At 44.9% G+C, this 20,099-nt stretch overlaps 1 pseudogene; it reads left to right on the top strand.

The window, feature by feature from the left end:
- The first annotated feature begins 1,803 nt into the window (after positions 1-1,803).
- On the top strand, positions 1,804-19,666 carry LOC124993636 (high mobility group protein B1-like; annotated as a pseudogene).
- The last annotated feature ends 433 nt before the right edge of the window (positions 19,667-20,099 follow it).

The following is a 20,099-nucleotide window of genomic DNA, read 5'->3' as shown; positions in this document are numbered from 1 at the left end:
AATTTAATGGAAGTGGGGAATGTGGAAATGTTATTCTCCAAATAATCCCGGGTGATGGGGAGGTAGCAGCATCCCCCCAGAAATTTGATCTCTAAATAGAGATCATAGCTTAGGGCAATCTAAAGCAGGCAAGTGAGAGATGAAAAATGTCTTGTCCCAAACCTATAATTTATCTTAAAAAACTTTAAGGACTTCCATTTCCTTGTAATATTAGCTAATCACATGTCGTGATGGATGCCAAAGGAGAAAGGGCCCCCAAGCCAATGGGAGCCAGCACGTCATAATCAGGCCTTGTCTTCATCTCAGAATAAATAAATTGATCACATAGCAATTTGTTTGCTTTGGGTCATTCTGAGTTTTTGTTTGTTTGTTTGTTTTGTTTTGTTTTTAAGGGAAAGAAAAAGGAAATGTAGAGGAAAAGGCAAATTATTAGAGAAATTGATCTGTATGAATTACAAAACTACGAACTTAGAAAGGCAGAGTGTTTGTCAGAGAACAAATAAGACCCATTAAAACAGATCTGACTCTCACACCAGTCAGATCTGAGGAAGAAAAAGGACACAAGTCATAGGGAAGAAAAGTGAAGAGGAGAAAAGAGAGGAAGGAAGAGAGGAAAGACAGGGTCATCAAAAATTAAATATTTCTTCTTTAATCATAAAGCTTTTTATAAAAGCATATTTAGTGTAACCAACTGAGATGTTTGATTGTATTTTTTCTTATTTATCTGCTGATATTTTCCTAGCATAATTTTTAAATATATATACGTATTTTTTAGTTGTAGATGAACACAATACCTTTATTTTGTTTATTTATTTTTATGTGGTGCTAAGCAAGTGCTGTACCACTGAGCTGCAATCGCAGCCCCTTTCTTAGCAAAATTTAACAGTGCAACTTGGAATTTTACCCAAGTTGCCTCATAATCCTGTTCTAGGTATCGTTTCTGTTATGTCAAATCCTAAAGGAACAACCATGTCTTCTTGACTCTATTTACTGGTATGTGAATGAAGAACGAGGCAAACAAGAGTCCTTCTGTCTCTGGAAAGAACTAGAGAAACTCTACTCACAGTCCCCTGGGGACAGCCAAGAGACCAACCATCCGCCCTAGGACATAGTGGGAGAAGAATCACTGAATGAAACCAGAAAACCACCACGCATCCATGCTGTGCAGACACTAAAGACCAACAGAGAAACATCAATTCCTGTTCTGAACCAGTGATCCCAGAGGATGCAGCAGAGGAGAGCAGAAGCATCCTGCAGGGAGATAGTAACCCCAGGCACACAGAGCCCCGCCCCCCAACAACCCCAGCTGAACTTGAACTTGAGTTTACCACCCAGAAGCAAACACCTCCATCAGTGAACCAGTCTCAGCCACAGCAAATGAGATAATAACCCTCAGGAGACTTTAATAAGTTCAGAAGAGAGAATGAGAGAAGAGGGCGTGGTGAGTGTGGCCAAGGTGTTGGGTAAGTTTGGCTGTGAAGAGGAACAAAACCCCGCAGGAGTTGGTAACAGCTGGAAGAGGAAAGGAACAGCACTCAGAATGGATGACTGTGTGCCCATAGAAATGACCCAGGAGACAAGGGGAGGGACAGTCTGTAGGAGCCAAGTCCTAGAGAAATGAGAAAAGGGGAGGGGCAAGAGGGAAGGGCCACAGGGTGGGCAAGAGTTTGCCATCCCAGGGGGATGGACTCTGCCTGGCTCGTCAGAGTCACAGGAAACCAGCGGGTGCAGGTCGGGGTATGGCTGTAGTTTTAAGGCAGGGATGATGACAGTATTCTCTCTGATGGCTTCTATTAAGGACATATGAGACGAGGTCACTGGGTGAAAGTGATAGAGTTTGAGGAGAAAGGACAAAGTAAGCGACTGTCCCCTTGCAGAGAGGGAAAACAAGCTTTCCAAAACTTCATCGGACTGCCAGACAAAACGGAGGTGCGTGACTGCGGGCAGCAGGGGGAGTGGCATTTTCAGGTGAGCCATCAAAATGCCAACTGCTGCCTGGCAAATGTCACTGCAACAAGGGTGATGAGAGGACAGTCGGCCACTTCACTGATGGACCTCCAGACATTGGCTCTCAAGATCTGTGCTTTGATTTTTTAGAAAGTATTATTAATGCATATTAAATGTACAAATTAATGGGGTTCACTGTTGCCATACATGCATACGCTGTGCATTGGTCACATCCATCCACCCTTCTTCTGTTCTCACCCCCTCCAAGCCTCCCTTCTGTACCCTTCCTAGTCCCTAGTAATCCTCAAGATCTATTCTTGGGCCTGGGGTTGTGGCTCAGTGGTAGAGCGCTTGCCTAGTACCTGTGAGGTGCTGGGTTTGATCCTCAGCACCGCATAAATAAAATAAAGGTATTTTGTCCATCAACAACTAAAAATTTTTAAAAAGAAATAGTTCCAAAAAAAAAAAAAAAAAAAAATCTGGGGCTGGGGAGATAGCTCAGTCAGTAGAGTGCTTGCCTTACAAGCACAAAGCCCTGGGTTCGATCCCCAGCACCCAAAAAAAAAAAAAAAAAAAAAAAAAAAAAAATCTGTTCTTGTCATTTGTTCAGTTTCTCCAGAGAGGAAGATCACAGTCTCTTCTTTTGAGGGCCCGTGCCGGCTGTCGGTAGGTCTTCTGCAGCAGGGTGCAGAACAGTAGGTGGTTTTCACTGAATCGTCCCGTATGCACCCCCAGGTGGCACACCACTACTCTCCATTGTGCCCAGTGACCCGAAGGTCAATGTCCCCCCTGTTAAATTTATTAGAGAATTAATTTCCATTTTCTTGCAGGTGCTGGTGAGGAAAGGCTGAGGGCAGGAGGAGCATAAGCCCCTGATCATGAGAGGAGGGACAAGGAGCAGGGATCTCGTCAACCCGCTGACTTTAAAACGGTGCCCCTCTTCTCATGCCTGCACTACACCCTGACCCTGCAGCTTGATCAGAAGGTCAGTCAGGCCTTGGAGGTGGCTCCTGCTGTTTGAGCCAGGAAGTCCGTAATCCCTTGCACCTGCAGTGTGAGAAGGGGACTGTATGGGCTCCTGCTAGGCTTGGTTCCTTGATCCCATGACCTTCTGACCCTGTGGCTATAGGAGACCTCCACTGGGACTATGTAAAGTGGGGGGTTATGGAGACTGGACCACCCTGCCATAGTATCTCCATACTACACTTAACATCCAGTTAATGGGAAGATTATAAACAGCTCACTTTCCCTACCTCATTCTTTATTGCCAAGGGGCAGGGGAGGAAACTGCTCATCCAGACAGGAAACAAGGATGTATCAATACCTCATAATCCGGATCACGAACATGAAAATAGTGTTAAAAATTCCACCTCCCCCAACATCTGCAAGAGTCTTAATCCACGAAGTGTAGTTTGCTAAGAGCTTCTTTTTCTGGCCTGGCTGGAAGTTCCATGTCCCCGTAGGCAGAAGCTGGACCCCTCAGTTCACCTGGTTATAAAAATAGGCAGGCAATGCAAAGGGCTGCTAGCCTGGATTCTTCTCTCAGCTTCTACCATCAAAAGGGACGGATCCAAGTGATGGTGTGTTCTGAAAGACGGAGCCACGGGGAGAGGTAGAGACCCTGCGTTCTGCAGGGGGTCTTTGAACTTCTATCTGGGGCTCCTCAGAACTTTCACGTTAGGGGAAAGCAGGGGGCCAGGGGTCACGGGGCTGAGGACTGGTATGAACGTTCCTTGCCAGCTGGTGACTGCGAGCAAGTCAGAATCTGTAAAGTGCAGCAGCTTTGGAATGATCTAAACTTGGGTTGAATCCTGACTCTGCCACTTCCTAGGTGTGTGACCTTGGACAAGCTACTTAACCTTTCTAACCCTCATATGACCTGTTGTGAAGATGGGAAGTGATAGCTCCTCAGTCATAGAATTGCTATGAGGACCGGGCACGGGAGCTGTTCACCTCACTGATGCTTGTGAGGTGTTCAGCCCCGCAACTGTCACTTAGGAGATATTCCACTGAGGGCTCTCATGATGACGAAAAGGATAATAACAATAAAACAGGTACTTAGAGCGCCAAGGAACGTCTGAAGTTAGCTCGCCCCTCCTTGCTTCAGTTCACTAACCTGTAAAATGGGAATATTGCTGTAACCCCTACCTAGTCTTCCTCAAATTATCATTTGAGGATTACAATGGTTCCGAAGTGTGGATCTTGGGAGAGATGTCTGCATATGACAAAGTTTTCCACCATCTGTGGAGAAACACTTTTATAAAAGTATGCTGCCAATGGATGGTAATTTGTTTTAATGGCCTCAGTTACCAACTCTATATTGGTCCCAATATGATTGAAATCATACTGGTCTGTGAAATCACAAAGTCTATAAAGAAACTTTCCACATAAGGAATTTCAAAGACTTTGCCAACTTTAAGTTGTGTTTAAGAGACAACAACAATAACACCACCACGTATCAAGTCCCTGTGATATGCAAGGTATAGTGGAGAGTAGAAACACAGTCTCTGTGCTCCTCACAACAGTTGGCAGACTGGTGCTTGGTCCATTTGGCAGGCGAAGAAACAGACTCAGAGAGGGCGCACAGCTGGGCTCGTCTGTCATTCAGGGAGATTTCAAAGCTAAGCCTGCCTGTCTCAAACCTCAGTTTTCCATGGGCCACCCTAAAGGATTACTATGGACAAGGCCCTAATTTTACCACTGAGATGTCACCCCTATATTGGTCCCAATATGATTGAAATCATACTGGTCTGTGAAATCACTTACTCTCTCTCTCTGCTTCTAGCATCCAGCTGGGAAATTGGGTAGAAATTGGGGTAAGGCTGAAAACAGATGGAGAATAAAACAGGGTTGTCCTGAGAAATAAAATTAGTGCAAAGAAGCCATTCTGTAGGATTCTATATAATTCAGTGCCCTTTGACTTTTTCATTTGTTTGTTTGGTTGGGTTTGTGTGTGTGTGGTGTGTGTGTGTGTGTGTGTGTGTGTGCCAGGGTTTGAACTCAGGGGCAATGGACCACTGAGCCACATCCCCAGAACTATTTTGTATTTTTTTTAGAGACAGGGTCTCAATGAGTTGCTTGGCGCCTTGCTTTTGCTGAGACTGGCTTTGAACTCGCCATCCTACTGTCTCAGCCTCCCAAGCTGCTGGGATTACAGACATGCACTATCTTGCCTGGCACCCTTTGACTATTTAGGAAACCATGAGCATACCTATCAGGAAATCAACTGAATACTGCCTGAATACAGAGATGCCATTGCATGGCCTCTTTCTCTCTTTAACCAAACAGATTCTGCTCCTTAGCAACCAGGTCCTCTCTTCCTGCTACTCTTGGTGCATTGTGGGTCCCAGAGGCCTTTCTGAGGCTAGGTGCAGGGAGGCCGCCCTTTCTCCCGCCCCTCACGTGGTGGCCGGCATGGTTCTGTGCATTGCTCTTTTGTTCACAGCACTTCTGGAAGGAGGTTTTATTAACCTTACTTTACAGATGGGATTCTGAGGCTCACTGAAGCTAAGGAACATAATCTGCAAAGGGCAGAAGAATCCTCACCCATCAGGGGTGCCTGACTGGGGTCTGTGTCTCGTTTCATCCCTAACACACCCCTACAGACCGAGGGAAGAAGACTCTCCACTTTAACAGCTCCTCCTTTCACATAACACGTGCCTTCTCTGGACGCCACAGCGGTCACTGTGAGCTCGCCGTGTGCTTGACCACTTGCTGAGGACCAGTTCCAGCCCAACAGCCTTCCTCAACTTTGCATCGAGTGGACTTGCAGCAGGGTATCCCAGATGTGCTAATTCTGGTGCAACTAGGCTTCAATTCCAAATTTAGCCTTTCTTTCTTAGTTGGAAGTCAAGTGCATCTTTATTCTCTCTTGGCCCCCTTTTCATTAATTTGTTCTTGTGGAAGACAATTTAGCAAACAACAAATTCCATGGTCTTTCAATTTTTGTTTCAGGACTTAACATTTATGGCTTGACATTTTGAGAGTTTCCATTGTTTTCCTCTTTTTTACTGTTATTTTTAAATGTCTCCAAATGATGCATGCACTTAATTTAAAAATTAGAACATATCAGAGTCTATCAGAGAAAACGTCACCCCTCCAGCCCAGTTCCCTTCCCCCAAAACAAGCATTTATGCTCACTTGCATGGCAACGAGGGGAAGGCAGTTGGTTTCCTATTAGCTACCCCTCCATGTCTCTATCTAAATGGCTTATATTATTAGTTCTTAAACCACTACCTTTAGACATTGTCCATCACCATGACAGATGGAGATTTAACTCCCTTACTCCTCCCACCATCCATCACTGTTCCCAATATATCTATAACTCTAGACTTATCCCTCTACTGGAAATTTTAACTAACAAAGTCACATGTTGCATAATGTTTCAATGATGGACTGCATATATGTCTGTGATCCCATAAGATTATAATGGAACTGAGAAATCTCTCTCTCCCAGTGATGTCACCACTGTCCTGACATAACAGTGCAGGACATCACTTATGTGTCTTTGGTGTTGCTGGTGTAAACACACCTCTGGGCAGCCCATTTATAAAGTATAGCACACACAATGATGGATAGTGCTTAATACTTGATAATGATAATAAGTGACTATGTCACCAGTAGAGTATACACTATAATATACATTTTTGTTATTTTAAAGTGCATTTCTATCATATGAGAAAAATTTACTGTAAAACAGAATGCCATGGACTGCTGTGGCAGCTTTGTACAGCTTATGCTTACCAAGTTCTTGCATTTACCAAGTTCTTAAGTCTCTTGTGCTTGATTTAAGCCCATGTAATTTTTTTCGCCATGGCTCTGGTAACAATGGGCTATAATATCCATACACCATCTAGCCTGGGTGTGTGGTGGCAATACCATTTGGTTTGCATGAGTTTATGATGTCAGCACAATGACCAAACCCCTAAGGACCCATTTCTCAGAACGTATCCCAGCAGTTAGTGACACATGACTGTATCAGAACCCTGACTTCTTGCTCTACCAACTGTGGGTGCTATCTTCTCTCTTCTTACAGCGGTGGATTAGGATATTCGAACCTCCCTTCTGTTATGGTTTGGCTCATGTGTTGATGTTTGTCCCCAGAGCAGCAAGGTTGAGAAGTGGGGCTTTGGGGAAGTGATTGGATCATGTAGGCTCTGACTTCATCAGCGGATGAATCCGCTGAGAGCTGAATGGACTGTTGGGAGGTGGTGGGGGCTGCCGAGGATGGGACCTGCTTGAAGCAGGTGGGTCTTGGGGGTGTGGCCTTGGAAGCTAGATCTTGTTCCTCTGTCTCTGCTTTCTGCCAGCCTTGAGGTGAGCAGCATTCCCCTGCCACACCCTCTGTCATGATGCTCTGCCTCCTCAGGCCTCAGGCAATGGAGCAGGCTGGCCGTGGTCTGAAACATTTGAAACTAGGAGCCAAGAGAAATCTCTCCTCCTTTTAAGTTGTCCATATCAGGATTTGGTCACAGCAATGAAAAGCTGACTATTGTGTTCTCTTTCTACTCATTCCATTTGTTGTCACATGACACCTGCCTCTTTATTATTTTTTTATTTTTTATTTTTTTTGAGTTTGTCAAAATGGATCACATTGGCATTTTGGTTCACACTTTTTCTACATTTTGCCTAATATGGCTCCAGGCTAGTAGCTTCCCTTGGCCCCATGATCATTTGTCTTTGATTCCTTTTCCTTGTATAGAAGTGTCAATGCCCTGGTTTGCCACCTACCTCCTACCCTTAAGCAGCCATGATCTGTCAACTCTTTATCTCCTTTGCCTGGGCTGCCACTCCATCCCTATTGCTCAGTAATATAATGCACTTACCTTGCTGCCAATGGCTTTAAGTGCCATTATCTGAACTAAAAGGTCCCTAACATCTAACATCAGCTCATCATGTCCTCAGAGGACCACCAAGCTTCTCAGTGATGCTGGTTACTATTCTTTATCACCTGGAAAATGGAGTATCTGCCAGATCCTCTCATGGAACTGAGTCAGCTGGTGGATTTTCTGCCCAGGCAGCTTGTACCCCAGGATTCACCATCACCTTGGGAGTTGAAGAATTTTGGAAAGAAAAGACACAAGGTCTGAACCATTGCTCCCATGACCCTGATGTATGCCAAGTAGTGGTTCAGAGCTGTCCAGGGGCCCTGCCTTAGTTAACTCCTGGCCATTTTCTAAGTTATCAACAACCCATTGCCCACAGTTCCTACCCCTTGCTGGTTATTCATTGGCCTCCAGAGCTCTGTGAAGCTGAAGAGGCAGCAGTTGTCAGATATCAGCAAACACAACCTCCTTCTCCTGGCTGCTTACAGCACTACACATACCTCCCACCTGGGTTGTCCATCCTTTGAGGACAGATTACTTTCCTCCCAATGCCTGTGTATTGGGGACCCTTGGACTCCTTCTGAACTGACCTGTGATGGTTACCAGGTAGAATTGCCCAGGATAGTTATGAAAGACCCAGCATATGAGGGGAATGCTATAGTGTGGACATTGGCTGTACCCCAAAATTACATGTGTTAAAGAGGTCCCTGGAGTGGGCACTACAAGTAGTCAGTGAAACCTTTAGGAGGCAGGGTTTAGTGGGAAGACCTTTGGTCATCAGATTGTGCCCTCAAAGAGGAATGTGGGATAGTGACCGCTTCCTTTTCCTCCTTTGATTGCTGGCCAGAGGTGAGCAGTTTGCTGTACTGCATTCTTACTACCATTGCCAACATCACCCCCTCCAGAGACTCAAAGCAATGGGTTCACCCAATCATAGACTAGAATTTCTAAAGCTATGAACCAAATAAACCTTTTTTCTTTATAAGTTAATTATCTCAGGTATTTGTCATAGGAGGGAAAGCTGACTAACACAGGGTGTAACAGGAGTATGAGGGGAGCAGTCATTCCTTGGGTTTTACCCTTTCCTCTGATGCCAACAAAGCCAAAGTTCTGAATCCAGGGAGTAGATCTTCACCTGTATGGATCCTACTGTAATTTTCTCTCATACCCCATAGGCAATGGATACTGGAAAAACTGTTTTTCTAAGTCACATTGACCCTTATTCCAAAATGGGGGTCCTGCTCTTTGACTACGCCTCAGAGCCCAATGTGCCTTGATCCTGGACTCTGAAGAGTCAACATCTGTTCTTCCACACTGAGAAATCACAAAGGAAAATAAGAGAGTCCACAGCCCTCCACTGCACTCGGCAAGCTGCCTCTGTGGACCCTTCCCTTCCCTTCCAGTGGATGAAGAGACTGACAGTCTACTGATGTTCTCAGGGCTCTTTCTGTGACCTACATTTTTTCCTATAGGACAAGCTAAGACTGTATTTCGTCTTCATTTCTTTGGCACTATATATTTTAATGGCCCATCAGGAAAACAGTAACACTGGCAGGCAGCTCTCTGCACCTGCAGAACCAGGGAGCACCAGCCCCTTTCTGCTCTAGTTGCCAATTTCCTCAGACTTACTTAAAGGTTGAGTTTATCTACTTGGTTCTTAAATTCCACATCCTTGGATAAGCAAAAAGGGTTACCATTAGTGTCTTGTTTTCAAATAAAAAATGGAAAGTTACCAATCGCATCTTGATGATGCTTTTGTTCATGAGAATTGAACACGAGAGCACAGAAGAAAGGCCACGTCACCTTCCATGGCATGGCCAGATGTGCTGAGGGCCTCTGTGTGCCAAGCACTGTGCTGAGAGCTCTCTTGGTTGAATGTCACTTCCGCCTGATGGGGCAAGTTGGGCACGTCCCATGATTCTCACCTTTCAGATAGAGTGAGACACAGGAAGGGCTTGTGGCACCCGGGGGGCAGAGGCTATTTTGGTCACCTCAGCATCTTCCCTGGCATCAACTCAGATCCCCTATATGTAATGAGGGCACTAAATTTTTGTTGAAGAGTAAACTGACTAAGATCACAGCGTTAGTTAGATTTCTGGGTTCCTAATCAAATGTTCTTTCACTAATCCAAGCTCCCTTGTTTGACTGAGCCAAAGGCTCTGAAAACAATAAATAAACAGATCTTAGTAACTGCAAAACTACAAAGAAAAGCAAACCAGGAGCATAAAGGAAAATTTTAGGCAAAATGAGCAGATCTCAGAAATCTACAAGCTACTTATTCCGTGACTGCATTACCCATTGCGAATTAAATGGAACAAATGGGCCATGACAGATCCAACCACATGAAGGAGTGGCCCATTTTCTCTGTGGTCCTCCAGCCCAGGTGAACTGTGTCATCATGGGTGCAGCAGTACAACCTGTGTCCCCTGCCCTCCCCACCACTGTCTGTCCTTGTGATCGTCTCCTCCAATGTGACTGGGCAGAGGTGTACTCATGTCCGAGCAGGTCCAGGGTAGGGTGAAGCTAACTGAATCAATGCACAGTGCCTTAGGGCATGGGAGGAAGGCACTGAAGGCCCGGCCCAGAGCCCGCACCACACTACGTCCATCAATCACCCACTCCTGCTGAGCAGCCTGCTTCCACCACCCAGTGAACACTGCAGGGGCTTCTGAGACTGACAAATGTTAGCTGAGTTTTAACTACTCTTTGGTCTCCTCTGAGATGCTTAAAAGGGCTAAAACTCGAGGCTGGGGTTGGAACTCAGTGGTGGAGTGCTTGCCTAGCGCTTGTGACGCATTGGGTTCAATCCTCAGAACCACAGATAAACAAATAAATAAAGGTATTGTGTTTATCTACAACTAAAAAGAACACTTAAAAAAAAAAAAAAAAAAAAGGCTAGAACCCCTTGCCTTTCCAGCCCTTCCAAGTCATGAAACTGCTGAGTCTACCAAAGCGCTGGGCCCTCGCACCCTGAGGGCAGGCCTTCCTCTTCTCACCTCTATCCTCTTGCAAGTGCTGCACTCAGGCCACTCTCCCCCACACTCTAACCAGCTATCCTGCACTTCCTGCCTGTGCAGGATGCTGAAGAGTGGGCTACAGGGCATGTGGAAGGGAACACACCACTCTCACACTGAGCCTATCACAAGAGTGCTTGCCCTAGGCTTGGGTACCTATCAGGAAATTCACCTGTAATAAACTACAGATGCACCCAGGAAATTACATTAGCAAGGTCTTTTGACCTTCATCTTATCACTAGATATTTATACCAACCCTTTGAGGGGTAATTTTAATGCTCATTTACTCAATTAATATTCTTATTTATGGAGTGCTTAGCATATTCTATGTATTATTCAAGGCATTGCCTTTCAACAAATCATGTCATCATTACATCACCCCCCAAAAGGGAGTTCTATTAGCTTCATTTTTCAAATAAGGAAACCAAAGACTCAGAGACACTAAGTAACTTGTCCAAGGTATACAGCAGTACTTCCCACTCTATCTCAGAGCAAGTGCATAGGCCCGGAAAGAAACCAGAGCTCAAACTAGGGAGATTATCAACTCTGTCTTGATTTGCCTTTCAATAATGCAAATTTGGAAGGTGGGGCGGGAAGAGGGAAATCTTTTCATGACCTCAAAAGATCAGCAGGGCCTTCAGATAGAGTTCTAGCTCTCCAGGAACCACACAGCAGGCTCTGGATGCATTTAATACAGTTGGCACTCATCTTGGGCTTAGTGACACTTGGTAGTGACACCTGCCCCACACAGAAGTCAGTCTGGCTTCCTGGAAGAAGGTCCGGGTGGAAGAGACAAGCTGTAAAGGCCAGTGGGCCAGATTTTGAATCCTAGCTTCACATTTGAGATGAAGTCACTTATCTTTGGAGCCTCAGTTTTCTCATCTTAAAACAGAGGAAATAATACTTATTTTGTAGAATTCTTGTTTTGCTTAGAGATAATGGCAAAGAATAGGTGCTGATGAGGGTGGTGATGGTGGCAGCAGCAACTATTATTAGTCCTCCCCTAGACAGTCCAAGTTAATTTCCCTGTACCTAAAGATGAAGGCGATATGAAGAACTAAACAATAATTGTAGCAAATTACCCCTTGGCAGTCTAATATTAGAATTGCTCAGTCAGGTTTGAAAGCCAGGTTCTATTATTCAAAATATCTTGATTATTAAATTCTGAATAAAAAACTATTTCAAATCAAATGATGACCCCTCACTTTAAGCTCAACAGGAAACCCACATATGTGGGGTACACTTTGTCCTAGTGATAGTACATGTGGTTTCAATTACCTAAAGGCCGGATGGGGCAACAGGTGGAATCCACCTCAAGTTTTCAGAACCAAGAAACTCATCACAAATCTAATTCATCTCCTGTGCTCAGTACACCCAAATCTGGAACACACCAACCCTCCTGCCTAGTTGTATTTTAAAAGAGTTGTAATCCCCCCATCTTTCCCGAAACTAAGCAAGTAATTTCGAAGTCTCACAAATTTTGATCTTATCTTATTGCTTTGACTTGTCATTGTGTCCTTCTCTCAGTTCATGAGCATTAAGCTAAGTCTGCCTTTCCTGCTTTGAACTGAGGCATCCTGCAGAGCAGAGCAGCAGCTACCATTCCTGTAGCACTGCCAAGCTCATCCTCTGCTTAACACTTCACTCATCTCACCGTCCTCAATCCTGCCCAGCCACACGCAATGAGGAAAGGCAGAACCATGTACATGCCAACACATGGAGAGTTTAGCTGCCCCATAAAGGGAAGTACAGGAGAAGTGTTCGAGCCTGATTAGGAGAAACAAGGACATCTCGAAGGAAAGGCAGCATTTGCTTTGGCACTTGAAGAAGGACCAGAATTCCAAGATGGGAAGTTGAAAAGGGGAATCTGGTCATTGTGTACAGAGTATCCTGCAAAATTGCAAGGCCTCTTTAGAGACCCAGTAAGCTCACAAATCTGGGTTGTAGTTATTGAGTGGGAGAAGAGAGAATGGGGAGAATAAGTCTCTATCTGTAGTCCCTGCAGTGACCACAGGCTGGTAAATGAATAGCAGTATAGTTCTGGCTTCTTGAACAGATAATCTTCTTCCTATTGTTAACTAATTCAGATTTGCTGGAAACACAGGCCAGGAACCACAGGCCTGCAGGTAGAAACCTGGCACAAACATCCTGGACTATTTGGAACAGTCCCAGTTGTGCTGGTTTTGGCCCCAGCTTTTCAGCCAGACCAAGGCTTGGAGAGGAGTATCGAGCTGACTCTAAAGCCCATAGCATGATGCATTAGAGAGCACCTGATAAATTATGTGTCCATTAGCTAAGTGGCCCTGGGGCTTTATGACTTGCTCTTTTTCTAAATCAAAAATAATAACAATAACAGCTCACCATCTTTTCCTGCTGCTGGAGAGAGTGAGTATTTCATCTGTCATTAAACAATTACAGCTGCTCCCCAGATAACTTCATGCTAAGCCGCAGGATATAGAAGCGAATGAAAAATCCATGCTCTCATCCTGACCTTCCCAATCAGGACCCGGTACAAGGAGCAGCTTCCTATCACAGAAGGCTGGCGACACAGCCAATTCAGGAGAGAAGTTGGTTGTTTCAGTGCAGGAACCCTTCAGGGAAGGACCAGATGTCCCTGTACTAATGCCAAGAGGGCCCCAGTTGGAAGAGGTCCCTAATTATTCCTCCTGATGACAGTCTTCCCCATTCCATTCTGCTACACCCTTTCAGCCATGCCCTTTCTGGGCCTGAGGGTGTTGCCAGCTGGCTGGCAGAGCAGAGAAGTGATGTGGAGGTGAGTGTCTTTCTCAGGGCAAAAACAGGGCTTCGCTCTAGGTAAATTACCCAGCCTTGGGCAGCCTTATAGTGAACCCCAAGCAACAGTATATGGCTGCTTGGTGCTGATTCACCCAACCAATGGTGCATCACTCCAAGGCAAGATTAAAAATTCCAAAGAACGTTTTTCCCCAAAGGGTGAAACACATGAAATAGGAAGAAAGCAATCATTCCCAGACCTTCAGGATGACAGAGCCTGACGTCATGGATACACAGAGAATAGCCATGACCGAGAACCCGTGTCATTTGTTATGACAAAGCACCCAGTGTTTCTTGCAGGGATTCTGTACTGAATATGTCAACATCTCTCATAAAGTGCCCTGATCTAAACCCGAGAGGCTGGGAATCCTGAGTTGCCATTGGACAGAAACCTGGCCCCCCGGGGGTGGAAGTATCAGCTATTCCCTGGCATTTGTTTCATTATTCTGTTTCTTTTTTCTTACATAGGTTGTGGTTCCTGATACACTCTCATGTTTGGTCCTTTTTTAATTAATTAATTAACTGACTAATTAGTTAATTAATTATCATATATTTATGATATAATTAACACCAAGGAACTACTCCAAAGAACGTTGACAATAACATATATCTGACTCTGTTTTTCCACTGTTAGAACTCTCTTCCTCCCCAAGCTAAAGCAACCATTTTTCTATTATCACCTTGGTATTTTTTAGAAAAGTTTTATTTTATGTACATTTTTGTTTATGCTTCTTTGTTTCTCATGATAGTTGAAATTATGCTTCTGAGTCTTAATTTTTCATTGATATTTTATTCATGTACGTAGGGTATATGTTATATAGGCCACATGCATATGTATGTACTATATTAAGTAGCATGTAGTTATAATTCATTTATTTTTACTTCATTATGTAGTGATGCTACAATTTATATATACAATATCCTATCAAAGGGCATTGTTGTCTCCAAATCTTTGCTGATATGAACAATACTGCAGGAGCATTATTGTATCTTTTTTCTGGTATGAACATGGAAGCATTTTTCTTATGTATACACCTGGGGGTGAAATTGTTAGGTAACGGGATATAAAAATGTGCAACTATTTAAGATAATACTAAAGTACCTGCCAAAAGGGTCACACCAATTTGTACTTTCACAAGCTTGAAGGGAGAAGAGATTCAGTTAATGCACATATTCTGTTACATTAGATCTCATTAAACTTTTCAATTTCTGCTATGAAATGAGTGCACATCGCAGTGGGAATTAATTGCTACCACAGTTTTTAAAAGTAATCTGGAAATATCTATTAAAATTTTGAATGGACTTGCTTTTAAATCCATGAGTGTTACTTTTAAGTTCCTATTCTAAAAAAAAAAAAGTTAAAGCAAGTACAGAAGAGTACATTTTAAGGACATTTATTATATTACCTTTTGTATTAGCAAAATTTGAAACAATCTGAATGTCCACAACTAGACAATTAATTGATTAAATTAAAAGACATCCATACGTAGGTTAAAATGCAACCATGAAAACCAAAACTGAGTTAGGTATGTTTGCAATGACTTGGTAAATGCTTAATTATGAAGTAAAAAAAGGCAGATCATAGAGTAATGTGTGTTAGTTTGTCTACAAAAGGAGAATGAGTGCTACAATTGCTTATATTTGTATGCACAAAAGGAACGGTGTGGAAAATACCCCTGGCTATTAATATTGATTACCTCAGTGGGAACAGAGGCAAGGAAGGGAGAGATTGCTGAAAGGTGGCAGGACTGGGACCATGACTCAGGTCCCCGTGGCAGTCTCCTGTTGGCCTTCAATCTACTTTTCTGCATGTCACCGCTCTGTTTCTTCACATTCCCACATGACATTCAATACCTGTCAAGAGCTGGCCCCTGCCTACCAGGTCTCCTGTTCGCCTCTATGTGTGAGATGTTGTAGCCAAGTATTCTTGAGTCTTCTCTAACACTCCTTGGCTTTTTTATCTCTCCACCTTTGCTCATACTCTTTACTTGGAAACTCCACCTCACCTCCACTTTCCCTCCATTGTTGCCTGCAAATCTCGTGTAGTCTTCAAGATCTCACCAAAAGGCTTAAGCTGCCATAGAATCTTCCGGAAACAAGAGCTAAGTACCAGGCCTTGCAAGGATGGGACCAAGGAAGGTGTGAGAACCTCTGCAGGTAGGTTCACCAACTTTCTTTCTAGGGCACCACTTCCAGACAACCATGATCTGACCAGAGTTGGCCCCTATCTATGTCAAGACTTGAAATCCCAGGAGAGAGAATCCTAGTGACCCAGCTCTAATCAAGCATCGTCACCATTTTAAAAACAGTACTCATTTTTTCCCACTCCAGTTCTGAATCAGTTAAGAATAAGACATAGGGATCAGGCAAATGGGGATAAAGATGCCATCTGAATCATGGATAATTCTTTTCCTGGAGAATTTGCTTTCAAATACAGAACCTGAGAAGTAGAAGTGCCTGCCAGCCAGTAGGCTGTACTGGGGAGATTCCAACCCTCCTGTGAAACAGACCGCGGGCTTCCAGTTGATCTAATAGGAAGTGAAAAGAACCGGGCAATGCCTGACCAGGAGAAAAAGCCAGAGATTTCACCCTTCTCCACATGGAAGCACATATCATGTCCCCTTGAAGGCCTTGGTCAAAAGGCAGGGTCCTGTCAGCAGAGCCACACAGAGTGCACAGGACAGGTCCCTAAAGGAAGAGGGAAAAGACACTAGGCAGAAAAAACAACAGACTCCCACAGCATTAGCCTTGGTCCCACACTTGCCCCACTGTGCAAGGTGGCCTTCATTTCTCCTCTCAATCCTCCTTTTGAAGTGCAGATGCCCATGGCAGGGGCCACCCGGCCAGCCCTCACCCTTCATACAGGCCTCTGCCAAGCACATTCACATCAATGTCTCACCTTCTCCTCAGGGCATAGCAGGGCTAATAAGACAAGGATGCAAAAACAAAGGGCTGGTGAGTGGCCTAAGCTGACAAAAACCCCAGAAGCACAGTTCCCAGGAGCTGTGTCCATGCTCCTCCCTCCAGCTCCTCCTTCCCTGTCAACACCTAGCAAGGTGCTCAAGGTGCTGGCAAGAATGAGAACAGGTAGCTGACTGCAGGTGGGAGACTCCCTGTTCAGTCCCCTCCCCTGAGGTTCGAGGCGGGGCCTTGGCCCTCCAACCCTGACTCTGCATCCTCCTAGCCACTGCCTGTGTCCCCAGGAGGTGTCCCAGCTTTGTGGATTTCTTACCCAGCCCACACCTACTGACCCAGCCCTCCTCAGCTCGGCACCTCGGTGAGAACACGGTAACATGGTGAAAGAGGCAGCTGGACCCACTTTATGGGGACCTATGTTAGGGGAAAGTCCTAGATGGAATCTTACCACAGGGGCTCTCAAAACACCCTGATAGGCCTGTGAGCCCAGTCGATGAGCCGGAGTCTTAAAATAGTCAGAAAGCAGCTGGCCTAGGGCGGTGACTTTGTAGCCTGAAAGGTTTGAGCAGTAATTACTGCTGATCTGAGAAAAACAATTCCAAGTTGAGACAGAATCCCTTAGGGAATGCTGTGAGGGTGAGGAAGACCTGGGTCAGAAGAACTTCAAGGGCAGTTGCCATCGGGGGCTCTAGGTTGGCATGAGGCCTAGCTTGGTGGATGGTGAACATGGACGATTTGTTAAACCTGAGTCTGTTTCCTCATCTGTGAGTCTTTGTAATATCCATCTCCTAGGGGCACTGTAAGCCAATCGCTGTCCTACTATAACTTACACACACCTCTAACATGAGGCACCCTGACCTAAGGGTCCCATGCAGCACTGGGCACACACCTGTCACTTTTCCAAGGCCTATATGTTCCTGGCTTTCTTTCCAAATTCTCTTTCGGATAGGATGGAAAGTTCTGAGTCTTTTCAACAAAAGTTGAACTCTCTATTGCCCAGAAATAAGCGGAGCAGGCTTGCTTTACCCATGAGGGGACTGGGAGGGCTCCAGGTGCCCTGCCTGGGCCTGTGAACACAAGGAGAGCATTTCCAAAGACAAGTGACGGGGGGCCCAATCACAAACCCAGTAACCTCCTAGCAGGACACTCCCAGAAGTCTGAGAGGTCAGCAAAGGGCAGGGGACCTTTTGCTCAGGCCCTACCCCTGAATGACTCTAGGAGTCCCCTCCCTCTTCTGGGCTCAGCTTCCCGATGTTGGGAATGGCCAGTGAGAAAATACAGTATTTGATTAGCACAAACCTTGCCAGGTCAAGAGGTACCACCTCTAAGCCTCTTGAGAACTAGCTGGCTGTGGCATCATAGTGCTGCCCTGGTCACGATTTGAGCAGCCCTGATAAAATAATTCTCTTCAGAAATGTTCTTGCGATAAGTAATTCCCATGCTTGTGTGAAGCGCTTTTGTGCTTCTGCTACAGGAGGGACCATTTAGTGAATTACTTCTTTTTCTAACCACTCGGTGCCCTGGGAGAGCTCATTCATTTCACAGAGGCGAGCAATTCACTCCTATAAGTTAACCATGAGCCTCCCCAAGTCTCCAAAGCTTTGGAAAATTACCCAAACCCCTTCCCCACCTCCTAGCACACTGAGCAGAATCCTTGGAGGTTGTTTGACTGATGGCCAGTCCCCTACTGAACATTTATAACCTTCTGGTACAGAACCCTGCACAAGGCACCTGGCAGATGTTGAAGACAGATGTGCCAATCCTCCAGTGACTCATAAATAAGCCCAGGAGACAAGACAAGCCCAGATAGAACTCGGCAGACCTTCCCTGAGGCCCTGGGCCAGCCCTGTAATTCTCCATTGCTCTAGCTGAAAGATGAGGCCCCTTGATTATTTGTCTCTGAAGATTTTTTTCTTCAGCTTTGTAAAAGGCTACACAAAATGCAATAAGCAATTCCAGCGCATGAGGGAAATGGCTTGCTGGGCTCCTCAAAGTCAGTTCCTTGTTGCACCTCAACACCTGCCATGAGCACCTGCCCTCCTGCCCCTCTGCTCCCCCCACGGCCAGCACTTCCCCTCCCCACACGGCCATCACCTCTTCCTGAAGCTTTCCTCATTTCTGAGGTTATTTAGTTGGCAAGATCTTCAAACCTTTGAGTTCTAGTTAGAGCTGTGTCTTGGGGGTTCTTTATTTGCAGACTGCAAAAAGTAGAGTGAGATCAGGTCATAGATTTCAGAATATCAGAGTAGGACAATGCTAAGGTTTTTTTTCCTACCTTCTTCATCTCACAGATGAGGATCGTGAAGAGAAGAGAAGCCGCCTACCCAGGCAATTCAGGGAACAAGAAGCAGGAGATGAGGACTGGACTTGGGTCTCCTGACCTGACAGCCAGCACTGTGCTTCCTGTGGACCCTGAAGGCTGTCAGGTCAGAAGAGTCATGACCATTGCAGTACATTGAGCTCCACAGAGACAGCGCCGGAGCAAGTGAGAGCAGACGGGCACTGGCGACTGTGCCTCCCTGAGAAAAAACAACTAAACATGGCAAAGGAGATCCTAAGAAGCCAAGAGGTACAATGTCATCATATGCATTCTTTGTGCAAACTTGCCGGGAGGAGCACAAAAGAAGCACCCGGATGCTGCAGTCACCTTCTCAGAGTTTTCTAAGACATGCTCAGAGAGGTGGAAGACACGTCGGCTAAAGAGAAAGGAAATCTGAAGACATGGCAAAGGCGGACAAGGCCCGTTATGAAAGAGAAATGAAAACCTATATGCCTCCTAAAGGGGAAATAAAAAAGAAGTTCAAGGATCCCAGTGCACCCAAGAGGTCTCTGTCGGCCTTCTTCTTGTTCTGTTCTGAGTATTGCCCAAAAATCAAAGGAGAACATCCTGTCCTATCCATTGGTGATGTTGCAAAGAGACTGGGAGAGATGTGGAATACCACTGCTGCAGATGACAAGCAGCCTTAGGAAAAGAAAGCTGCTAAGCCGAAGGAAAAATAGGAAAAGGATATTGCTGCCTACCAGGCTAACGGAAAACCTGATGCAGCAAAAAAGGGAGTTGTCAAGGCTGAAAAAAGCAAGAAAAAGAAGGAAGACGAGGAAGAGGAAGAGGATGAGGAGGAAGAGGAAGATGAAGAACATGAAGATGAAGAAGAAGATGATGATGAATAAGTCGGTTCTAGTGCAGTTTTTTTTTTTCTTGTCTATAAAGCATTTAACCCCCTGTACACAACTCACTCCTTTTAAAGAAAAAAGTTGAAATGTAAGGCTGTGTAAGATTTGTTTTTAAACTATACAGTGGTTTTTTGTTTTGTTTTGTTTTGTTTTGTATAGTTAACACACTACGGAATGTGTCTTTAGATAGCCCTGTCCTGGTGGTATTTTGAATAACCATTAACCTTGCCTGGTACAGTATGGGGGTTGTAAATTGGCATGGAAATTTAAAGCAGGTTCTTGTTGGTGCACAGCACAAATTAGTTATATATGGGTACAGTAGTTTTTCATCTTCAGTTGTCTCCAATGCAGCTTATACAAAATAATTGTTGTTCTGTTAACTGAATACCACTCTAATTGCAAAAAAAAAAAAAAAAATTGCAATTGTTTT

This window comes from Sciurus carolinensis, chromosome 9 (genome assembly GCF_902686445.1).
Source record: "Sciurus carolinensis chromosome 9, mSciCar1.2, whole genome shotgun sequence".
NCBI lineage: Eukaryota > Metazoa > Chordata > Mammalia > Rodentia > Sciuridae > Sciurus > Sciurus carolinensis.
The sequence above is the reverse complement of the archived record's forward strand: the minus strand, read 5'-3'. Positions and strand labels throughout refer to the sequence as shown.